Source organism: Babylonia areolata, chromosome 14, assembly GCF_041734735.1.
Source record: "Babylonia areolata isolate BAREFJ2019XMU chromosome 14, ASM4173473v1, whole genome shotgun sequence".
Classification (NCBI taxonomy): domain Eukaryota; kingdom Metazoa; phylum Mollusca; class Gastropoda; order Neogastropoda; family Buccinidae; genus Babylonia; species Babylonia areolata.
The window spans coordinates 25,474,035-25,486,824 of record NC_134889.1 but is presented as its reverse complement, the minus strand read 5'-3'; positions in this window follow the sequence as shown (position 1 = coordinate 25,486,824).

Here is a 12,790-nt window from a genome sequence, read left to right as displayed (position 1 = left end):
CATAATAGAAGATTTAATCTCTCTGACCAGCACCAGTTGTTCTCTTTTATCTCGCATAGATGACGTAAGTTGTAGTGTGCAGTTTGACAGACAATATAGTTTAAACCTTTTCAGAAGAACAGTGCGGTAATGTACATCAAATGCTTTGGCAAAATCAACAATGACAATTCTGGTGATTTTATTCTCGTTTATGTTAGAGAGAGAGAGAGAGAGAGAGAGAGAGAGAGACAGACAGACAGACAGACAGACAGACAGACAGAGACAGACAAACACTGAGACAGAGACAAGGAGAGAGAAAGACAGACAGACTGACAGACAAACAAACAGACCGACGGATAGACAGACAGACAGAGAGTAAGAGCATTCCTTTCGAAATAAAACTTTGAGGGTGTCCAAAGTCATAACGATTTTTGATGGGTCGCACATTTGCCGACTGCCGACTATGAACGTTTATGATCATTTTATGCTTCACTTCACACACAAACGCGCGCGCGCGCGCGCGCGCGCATGCCCATATACAAGCATCCACTTGACCATGTACGTTCTTATCTGGAATCGTGCAAGTGGTTGCACGGATTTCTTTGTGTTAATCATTGATGTGTGAAGATCATGTCACCAATGTCAGCATGAAGAACCGTCACGAACCTTCACTTCGCAGATGACTGGTGGCTCTGCAAGCAATGAGGAAGAACTCGTCCAGCTTGTTAAAAGACTGGATAAAACATCGACAACCTGTGGCATGGAAATCAGCGCCGAAAAGACCAAGCTCATGGCATGTGTCACAACACCACCGTCACTGCTGATATGACTGCCCAGGGACAGAAGCTGGGAATGGTTCAACAGTTCACTTACCTGGGATCATCATCAGCAATGAGGCATACAGACAGACCAGGGATCCTCTCAAGGGTAGCAAAGCCAGCATCAGCACTGTCCAGACTGAAACCTGTATGGAAGGACAGCAACATATCCATGAAACACAAGATCAGACTCCTGCGTGCATTGGTATATTCCATCTTCCTGAATGTATGCAAGACATGGACCCTCAGGGCAGAGTTTGAATGAACCATGGAAATGAGGCGTTATCGCAAGATGCTAAACATCAGATGCATTGATCACCTCACCATTGAACAAGTGCCCCAAACCACCAAGCAGCACACTGGACCTTATGAAGATCTGCTGGCATCAGGTAAGAAAAGAAAGCTACTCTGGAATCACCGCGTGACAAGATTCAATGGTCTTACTAAAAAAAAAACCAACCCTCCGAGAAACTGTTGTGGGGGATCGGAGGAGCGGCGGGGGGGGGGGGGGGGGGGGGCGGGGGAGGGTGCCGAAAGACGGAGGAGAAGACCCGAAGGACTGACAAAATTGCAGAATGGACAGGGACACCATTTGCAGAGATCCATGCTTTCACACACACACACACACACACACACACACACACACACACACACACAAAGACCTGGTGGGGTCTGGTGATCAGTTGTGTTCGGCGCCCCAGTGACAGAGAAGAAGAAGAAGACAAAGAAGAAGAGGGTGATCATCTTTGTACTGTATTTCACGTGAGACAAAGGGGTCAATGGAGAGATTACAAATAATGAGGCCAGGAGACGATATGATTAACAAATAGTAAAGAGTGGTAACTTTCTCCATTACACAAGGTACACAACTTCAAGTCAGTGATGCTTACGTTACCGATTCAGCTAGCACACAGGTAAATAAAAAGTACATTGGAACAAACCCAGACACTTCCTCTTGTTCCAATGTACCTTTTATTTACCTGTGTGCTAGCTGAATCGGTAGCGTAAGCATCACCGACTTGAAGTTGTGTACCTTGTGTAATGGAGAGAGTTACCACTCTTTACTATTTGTTGGTCAATGGAGAGATTACAAGATAGTAGTGATGTGCTCAGAATGATCTTTTCTTTCCGAGGTAGAGTCGAGAGGCAGAAATTTATGCACTAAAGGGAGAAGAATGGATGAAGCGGGTAATCCAGATAAGAGTTACAGCAGCTGAGGCGAGAGAGAATGAGAGAAGTGACGAATTTCAATCTCTTTTTTTTTCTTTTCTTTTTTTTAAAGTATAGTCAGTGTTTGCTTCTTCATCATCTGCAAATCGTGTCACCACCACTACCACCACCACAACAGAGAAAATACATAGAGAAAGAGAGACAGAGAAATAATCACAGTGAGAGATAGAAACAGATAGACAGACAGATGCAGTCAGAGACAGAGTCAGAGACAGAGAGAAATAATCACAATGGGAGATAGAAACAGATAGACAGACAGATACAGTCAGAGACAGAGTCAGAGACAGAGAGAATTAATCACAATGGGAGATGGAAACAGATAGACAGACAGATACAGTCAGAGACAGAGTCAGAGACAGAGAGAAATAATCACAATGGGAGATGGAAACAGATAGACAGACAGATGCAGTCAGAGATAGAGAGAAATAATCACAATGGGAGATAGAAACAGATAGACAGACAGATGCAGTCAGAGACAGAGAGAAATAATCACAATGGGAGATGGAAACAGATAGACAGACAGATGCAGTCAGAGACAGAGAGAAATAATCACAATGGGAGATGGAAACAGATAGACAGACAGATGCAGTCAGAGACAGAGAGAAATAATCACAATGGGAGATGGAAACAGATAGACAGACAGATACAGTCAGAGACAGAGTCAGAGACAGAGAGAATTAATCACAATGAGAGATAGAAACAGATAGACAGACAGATGCAGTCAGAGACAGAGTCAGAGACAGAGAGAAATAATCACAATGAGAGATAGAAACAGATAGACAGACAGATGCAGTCAGAGACAGAGAGAAATAATCACAATGAGAGATAGAAACAGATAGACAGACAGATGCAGTCAGAGACAGAGTCAGAGACAGAGAGAAATAATCACAATGAGAGATAGAAACAGATAGACAGACAGATGCAGTCAGAGACAGAGTCAGAGACAGAGAGAAATAATCACAATGGGAGATGGAAACAGATAGACAGACAGATGCAGTCAGAGACAGAGAGAAATAATCACAATGAGAGATAGAAACAGATAGACAGACAGATGCAGTCAGAGACAGAGTCAGAGACAGAGAGAAATAATCACAATGGGAGATGGAAACAGATAGACAGACAGATGCAGTCAGAGACAGAGTCAGAGACAGAGAGAAATAATCACAATGGGAGATGGAAACAGATAGACAGACAGATGCAGTCAGAGACAGAGAGAAATAATCACAATGGGAGATGGAAACAGATAGACAGACAGATGCAGTCAGAGACAGAGTCAGAGACAGAGAGAAATAATCACAATGGGAGATGGAAACAGATAGACAGACAGATGCAGTCAGAGACAGAGAGAAATAATCACAATGGGAGATGGAAACAGATAGACAGACAGATGCAGTCAGAGACAGAGAGAAATAATCACAATGAGAGATAGAAACAGATAGACAGACAGATACAGTCAGAGACAGAGAGAAATAATCACAATGGGAGATGGAAACAGATAGACAGACAGATGCAGTCAGAGACAGAGTCAGAGACAGAGAGAAATAATCACAATGGGAGATGGAAACAGATAGACAGACAGATGCAGTCAGAGACAGAGAGAAATAATCACAATGGGAGATGGAAACAGATAGACAGACAGATGCAGTCAGAGACAGAGAGAAATAATCACAATGGGAGATGGAAACAAATAGACAGACAGATGCAGTCAGAGACAGAGTCAGGGAGACAAAGAAAGACAAAGAGCAGAGAGAAAACTAATCCAAATGACTAAAATTTAGATACCTTATAAGATGGCCAGTCAAAAAAATCCATCGAACGATTAAAGAAAACACACACACACACACGCACACACACACACACACACACACACACACACACACACACACACACACACACACACACACACACACACACACACACACACACACACACACACACACACACACACACACACACACACACACACACACACACACACACACACACACACACACACACACACACACAAGAGAGAGAGAGAGAAATACACACAGACATGCGCAGGAATATGATGGCATTCAAACATGAAAATTAATACAAAAAGTCTACACGCACTGATGCACACATAAACACTTAACACAAAAACACACGGACTCAGTTACATAACGAGTGTCATAAAAGTCGGAAAAGCGCTTCGTGATTTATGTCGAATTTGCATGATTTCCAGGCTGGATTTTCAAGCCAGCGATACTGTCCACGGACATACATTAATTTTGCAATGTGATACTTATCAGGCAAATTTAATGTGTTGAGTTTTTATAATTAAGCCCTTTTATTACATCTGTCCTTTTAGCGCCCAGAAAATATGTTTCGTCTGTTGGCAATTTCGGTTATTTATCATGTACTTGTAAATCCTGCTTTCGTTGTGTTTTCAGGTGTGTGTGTGTGTGGGGGGGGGGGGGGGTGAAAAGAAATAAGGTGGAAAATATATAAAAGAAAAGAAGAAATGAGAGGGGGGTGGGGGGGGGGGGAGAAAAAGAAGAGAAAAGAAAGCAAACAAGCAAACTACAGAACAGAAAAGAAAAAAAGAAAGAAAGAACAAGAAGTGAAATGAAATGAAAGAAAGATATATTACCGACGAAGTCATTTCTGCTGTTGTAGTTGATGGTATCACATGTTCATGACGTCTCCGTGTTTCTCAATTTGTATACAAATAGACTGGACATTAAATCTGTATTCACCCATGCGAAGATGAAAATGAGATGTCGATTATTAGATCACAGACAGTCCCACTCCCGTGCCCACACCCATCCACACCCTTCCCCCCATCTTCCCCTCGCCCCCCCCTCCCTCCCCCCCACCCCCCTCATCCCTCAACCCCCAACCACCCCTTTCTGCTCTCTAGCTCCTTTTCCACACACAAAAGTTCGGTAAAAAAAAAAAAAAAAATTCACCTTTGCTTATCTCAATAACTTGATGGCTTGCAACTCACATAAAATGTCAGCAAAACCCACGCCCAAACTTGAAAAAAAAAAAAAAAAATATATATATATATATATATATAACACAGATCCGCCCAGATCTCCTTGAGCGAGGAAGGAAACAAGAGAGAGAGGTGGGGTTGGGGTGTGGGGGCAGCAGGGGTATGTAGTGGGGACTGGGGATGATGGAGGGGGAGGGAGGGGATGAATGATGGGGGTGTGGGGGAGAAGAGGGAGAAGGGGGAGAAGGGGGAGGAGGAGGAGAAAAAGGAGCCGGGGTGTGCAGAATAACGACAGCGAGACAAGTCTCCCACGTTGTTCCAAGGAGCAGTCGAGCTGGGCGCGGACTTGCCCATATTATTATCTGCTTCAACACCTTGGCAGTCATAACTGCTTCAAGAAGATTACTTGGATCACGCGTCGTTGCACACACAATGTCAGTCTGTGTGATAACCCTGTGTTTCGGTTGTCTGTGTGTGTGTGTGTGTGTGTGTGTGTGTGTGTGTGTGTGTGTGTGTGTGTGTGTGTGTGTGTATGTGTTGTGCCCAAGGTAAACTTTAACAAATTCGTTTTCTCAAGAAATACTTTGTTGACACCAAATTCGTCTTTAGAATTGGACAAAATAAATTATTTCCAGACATTTTAATTATGACGACAATGCTCTTCAAGGAAAGGGCACATAAATGTAAAGAAGTCAAATGCTTCCACAGTCATGTTACTGCTACATCTTTATATTTTTTCACAAAAAGATATTGATACCTATTTCATTTATTGACACCCTGATTAATAGCAGTAATTTCGAAAATGTATCGTTCAAATAGTAAATTCTGCTTAGTGTCAATGCATACATCTGCCAGGAGCAGCAAAATTCTGCTAAGTACTGGAGCATCAATCTGATTTCTTTTTCTTTCAAATATGCACTAAACGCATAGAAATGCTGTTATGTTTTTTCATCTACATTCACTCAAGTGGTCGTTTTGTCTGTAAAATAAGCATACTCGGTGACTTCGTTTTTTATGCAGCTCATGAATCGCATCGCTAGTTCGTGATAACATTTTCCAGAAAAGATCTAGGAAAAACATCGCCAGAGAGAGATAACGATAACGATAACGATAACGATGTTTTATTCAGATTAAGGCCAAAGCCCCTTACTGAAGGGGGTCATACAAGAAAATAAATCAGGAAAATGACTTGACACGATAAACCAACATCACAAATCAACCAAAAGTAGCTAATACAATACTCAACAACATTCACAAAATAACAATTCGAAGTCTCTTCAATGCCTTATATAAGTATATGGCCAAGTTTTGTTTGGTAAGCTCGTGTTTTGACGACATGAGCAGATTAAATCTAAAAGCACGGGGATCTTTATAATATTTAGGTTGAATTAATCTTTGTCTGAGGTCACTCAAAGCAGGGCAACATAGCAAAAAATGCAATTCATCTTCCCTACCCAGGTTGCACAATCGACACATATATACATATTCAAAACGAGAAAACCTTTCGGCAGAGAGAGAGAGAGAGAGAGCGACAGTTGGAAAAACCAATTTCCAAGCGAGGCACTGAGACCTTTGAAGCTTCAGGAAGGCTAGCCTAGCTGCGGATGACAAGCGCTGACAGTGCAAACCATCGGCTGCCCAGAGTCGTCCTAACCCTCTGTTCTAAAAATAGGTGGATAGCGCATACCTTCTTGGAGCCCCTTTGCTAACTGAAGCCAGCGGAAGTGTTCAATCAGCCATTTTGCTACTCGTGTCAGTACAGCGCGAAGCGGTAACTTCATATATGCAGCCGAGCGCTCAGATGGCTACGATGACTGCGTTAGTTAAGCTGACATTACTGTGTGTGCCTCCACAGCCAGTTTGCGCTTCTTGTCACAGCACTGTTTTCCTGTAATAACTTTGGTAAATAAACCATTGGCAGCTATCAATCAAAACACAACATTTGGCATGTCGTAGGGGCAAGCATAACACGACTGCATCGAAGATACACGGTTACAGTTCAGATACTACCACCATTTAGCAGTTAGCAGCCGGATACGAGTGTCAATATGTCGTCCAGTTGGCTTCTGCCTTCCTGACCAATGAGCTGTTCATCTATATTTTTTAGCAGTGGCCCCACCCATGAATTTCATTGCTGTCTGTGTGCCGGGGTGTGCCGCCCAAGAATCGGCATGCACAGCCACCAGAAGAGGACTTGTCGCCAAGGTCCTTCTTCTCAATGGTCCTCAAATCCGAAGAACCTGCCATCATTATTGACAGAAGGCAAAGATAAGCCACCTAAATTTTCGTCAAGGAACCTCATTTTCTGTTAGCATGTCCAATGTATCAAATAAGCAGAGAACGAAATGTTTCTACGAAATAATAATTGATAAACCAGAAAAGCCAAATGCCTGTAAAAATTGGGACTTGATTTTTGAAAACAAGCTTGACTGGAAAAACATTTTTTTCAACACAAAAAAAATCCATGAAATAAGGTTGAAATGGTTCCAGATGAAAATTAATTATCATATTCTTGTAACAAATTCGGTTTTGATGAAGATGGGAATACTCCCACATAATATGTGTAATTTTTGTATGGAAGAAAGAGATACAATTCTGCATTATTTATGGGAATGTAACCATGTACAACATTTTTGGAAGGAGTCTGTGAGATATTTAAAAGAAAAGTGTTTACATTGTGATAGACTTCACCTGAATGACACACTGGTGCTTTTTGGACATAACAAAATGAAAACTGATGAATGTTTCTCATATATTTTATTGATAGCTAAATTCTATGTATACAAATGTAGAATCAACAAAGTAAAACCAACATTACAAATGTTCAAAAAAGACCTCAAACAGGCATATGAAGTAGACAAGTATGCCTTTAACATAACTATGGAATATAACAAGTTTGTGGAAAAATGAGAACTTTATAACTGTTTGATACAAGATTAAGCAATACAATGCTACCTTGGAATTTTAACATTGAACATATATTGTTTTGCTGTTATAGATTTGTCAGTACTTAGAACTTAATTATATGCTTACCCTACACTTTCTAATGCACAAAACATATAAATTCTGTATCTGTAAACCTTTGAATAAAAAATGTTTAAAAAAATTTAAAATTAAAATAAGCAGAGAAAGATACTTTGTGAAAGCTTTCAGAAACTTAAACAACATTCAGAATTTGTGTTACTTTTACGAAAAATGAAAACAGCCCTCTTTACTCGCTCTGTGGTAATGTTTCGTTTTTTGTGCCTTGAAAAGGGAGAGACAAAGATATTGCTGCATTATATGTACATTTCATTTTCTTTTGTCAAATGAACATTTAACTTATGATGAACATTGAATTTATTTTGGGAGTGTCACAATCTTTGTTTTCTTACTTTTCAGCAACGAAATGTGTCCATTTTATTTCTCCTTTCTTTACCGGCAGTTTGTGTGTCTTGAATGTAGGCTGTGTGTAAAACTTCTTTTTTTGCGTACTGGATGGTGGCCTTGAAGTGATCTATTTCTCTATTTCTGAATTTAAAGTTCCAAAACCGTCATCCCCCACCCTCACCCCTATCTCCACTGATCCAGCAACCACATCCTTAATCCCCACAGCCCCCCCCCCCCCCCCCCACCCCTGTACCCCCACCCCACCCCTCTCACCCAAAACCTGACCCCCATCTGTTTCATCCAAACCAATCCGGCTTTTGCAAATACCATTCTTCCCATACTGCTCTAACCAACCTAGTGGATAAATGGCTCAGTGATATCGTTAGAAATGACATCACTGGCGTCCTTATTGTAGACTTCACCGAAGCATTTGACATGATTGACCACAGGCTCCTTCTGAGAAAGCTAATGACTGTCTAACAGCACTTTAAATCTGATATCGTAATTCTTATCTAACAGTAATAAATGGTATTAGTTAACGAATCCAAGTCTGCTCTTTTGCCTGTTAAGTATGGTGTGCCTCAAGGCTCTGTCCTAGGACCCCTTTTATTTTCAATATATATTAATTGTTTACCCTTGTACTTAACAACTTGTGAAATGTTTGCAGATGATACAACCCTGCATACCAGTCACTGTAATGCAAAAGAAGTATCTCTAGAATTACAAGAGAATATCAATAAGTTAGTTATGTGGTCAGAACTAAACCATATGTGTCTTCATCCACAGAAAACCAAATATATGATGATCACCACTTGAGAGAAGCGTCAAAGCATTTCCGATGAACTTGTCCCTATTTACATAAGTACTGCTGTTATCAAAGAGGTTGACAATAATCTATTATGGTCTGACTACATTTCTGTGTCATGTAAGAATGTAGCAAAAAAAAGGTGTACCAGCTGAACAAAATAAAGCATTTCTTAAATGTTCATTCAATGCATACATTGAGCCTCACATAAATCGTGCATCCACTATATGGGATTCTGCAAGTGAAAACATTCTAAGGCCACTGTCTCGTCTTCACAAACGTGCATTTACATTAGTTCTCCTGAAATCCTCCACATTGACACCAGACGACTATATTGTGTTGAATATTCTCCCATTGAAATGGAAACTAAAATACAACACAGCAGTTTTATGTCAAATTTTTATCTGGTTGTGCCCCACCCTCAATTGTCAGTAAATTTCAAATAAACGAAAATCGCCACGTTCATAAGATTATGTTACCTCGTCCCAGAATTGATCTGTTTAATTAAATCTTGTCTGTCATACTCAGGCGGTTTATTGTGGAATAATACATCAGCCATTTACAATGTCCAAACTTGGTCTTAAAGTATTCCAAAAAATGTACCATTCAGAACTCACGAAAGAATTTACAAATACAATCTCTCTCTCTCTCTCTCTCTCTCTCTCTCTCTCTCTCTCTCTCTCTCTCTCTCTCTTCTTTCTTCTTTTCTTTCTGATCTAAGAATTATTTATGCATGTACTTATGTTGTTCATCTTTTTTTTTTTCTTCTTTTTTTTTTTTTTTTTTTTTTTTGGTGACATAATTTGAAATTCATTCATGTAATGTTATGCCTTTGTATTGAGTATTTATTTTCCCTTTTCATGAGGGCAGGATGAAAACAAGCCATTTGAGCGTATTCCTTTTTTCCCTCGATAAAAAAAGATTCGTCTCACCCCTTTCAAGGGTATGGGGGGATTGAGAGGTTAGGATGATGGGGGAGGGGGGGAGACGGGGGAGACGGGGAGGAGGGGAAGAAGCATTGCGCTTTTTAACGAATCACACCACCACCCTAACCCCGCTTCCATCCCCCCCCCCCCTATTCCCCCGGCACGCACACACACCCACCTGTCACCCTCATTATTAGTATTAAGTGGAGTGATGGTCTAGAGGTAACGCGTCCGCCTAGGAAGCGAGAGAATCTGAGCGCGCTGATTCGAATCACGGCTGAACCACCGATATTTTCTCCCCCTCCACTAGACCTTGAGTGGTGGTCTGGACGCTAGTCATTCGGATGAGACGATAAACCGAGATCCCGTGTGCAGCATACACTTAGCGCACATAAAAGAACCCACGGCAACAAATGGATTGTTCCTGGCAAAATTCTGTAGAAAAATCCACTTCGATAGGAGAAACAAATGAAACTGCATGCAGGAAAAAACAACAACAAACAAATGGGTGGCGCTGTAGTGTAGCGACGCGCTCTCCCTGGGGAGAGCAGCCCGAATTTCACACAGAGAAATCTGTTGTGATAAAAAGAAATACAAATACAAACGCAAATTATTATTATTATCATTCTCATTATTATTATTACGACTACTACTATTGCTATTGTTGTTGTTGTTATTGCTTGCGCGGGACCAGCCGCCGGCTTCCTCAAAAGAGCAGCAGATTCTTCAACAATCCAAGTTGTATGCCTCGAAACAAAAAGTAGAAATTAAAACCCGACGAAAAGAACTGACCTCCTGCTGAGCTTATCTTTTGGTTGTTGTTTTTGCGTGCGTGCGTGTGTGTGTGTGTGTGTGTGTGTGTGTGTGTGTGTGTGTGTGTGTGCGTGCGTGTGCGTGTGTGTGTGTGTGTGAACTCATAACTCAGAGCTCAATTTATTTGTCGTAAGACCATCAAACGAATAATGGTGTGCGTGTGTGTGTGTGTATGTGAGTGTGCGTGCGTGTGTGTGTGTGTGTGTGTGTGTGTGTGTGTGTGTGTGAAAGAGAGAGGAGGGAGAAAGTAAGGCCGAATGGGTAACCGTGCACCACCACCCCCCCTCCCCCCCCATCCCCCTGTCACCCCTCCCACCCAGAATGATGTAGACAAACTTTTAGAATGTTCTGCGGTGTCTGCTGAACTCAGTTTTACAACCCCCCCAACCCCCCCCCCCCCTCCCCGCCCCCCTTAAAAAAAGGGCAGTAACACTGAGTGCGTCCAACCACCACCACCAAACTTTTTTTTTTCTTTTTTTTTTTTTTTTCTTTTCTTTTTTTAACGTGTAAAAGTGAGTTCAGCAGACACCGAAGAACCTTTTAAAACTAGTCCACATCATTCCGTGGGAGGGTGGGTTGGGGTGTTACGGGGGAGGTGGGGAGGGGGGTGTGCACAGTAACCCCTCGGCCTTGCGGACTAAAAGGGGACAGGAAAAAAATATAAATCTATCTTCTTGTGTTTTTTTTTTAGACACAAAAATATGGCTGACACACCAGCAATAATTTTTACGATAACATAACATTCAGAACGAACCTTCTTTATTCTCTGACTTCAACGCACCCAGAGATTCATGGTCATCCATGGAAATCTTTCTTTTAAAACACACACACACACACACACACACACACACACACACACACACACACACACACACACAGAGTAATAAAAAAAATAATAATAATAAATGGAAAATCATGGTACAGGTCCCAGCACTAGGTCACCATCTTTCACACACACACACACACACACACACACACACACACACACACACACACACACACACACGTGGGGGGTGTGGGTGGGGGGAGCAATAAATTCGTGATTTTATGCCAGTGATTAATTCAAGTGTTCTTCGGAATCTTCTGAAAACCAGAGAGCGTATCTTTCAAAGTATCTTCTTCGCTCAAACAGCGATGCACCTGAGGAGGCGGAATGGGGGTGGAGGAAATGTGTGTGTGTGTGTGTGTGTGTGTGTGTGTGTGTGTGTGTGTGTGTGTGTGTGTGTGTGTGTGTGTGTGTGAAAGATGGTGACCTAGTGCTTGGACCTGTACCATGATTTTTCATTTATTTTTTTATTTTATTACTGTGTGTGTGTGTGTGTGTGTAGTGTGTGTGTGTGTGTGTGTGTGTGTGTGGTATGTGTGTGTGTGTGGAGGAAGGGGGTTGGGGAGGAGGGTCAGGTGGGCGCATAAGAGGAAGGAAGGTAAGAATAAGAATATAGGACAGTATGTCGCAAGTTACGTACTTTCCCACCTTTCGTTTGGTTGGTTGGTGGTTGTTGTTGTTTTTCCCTGTTGACCGAAATCAATCATGCGCATGACCTGTTCGTGAACACCCCATGTGGTTGGTCTGGCCTTGAGTTTTTTTTGTTTTTTTGTTGTTGTTTTTTTTGGTTTTTTTCTTTCTTTTTTTTTGTATTTTTTTCTGATATGATGTGCCCTGCTGCATTAGTATCCTGTTTGTGAGTTTGCTGGGGGGGGTTTGTTTGTTTTTTGATATCCGTCTCAGCGTCATTTTGTTTATTCAACGCACGCAAATTGTTTAAACTGTTCAATCCATTATGTGTAATAAAATTTTGAATGATGGCTATAAAATTCATATTGCGCTAAAATCTCGTGAAAACAACAATAACAAATGAAAGCGTTGTGCACAATAATTACGAGTAGG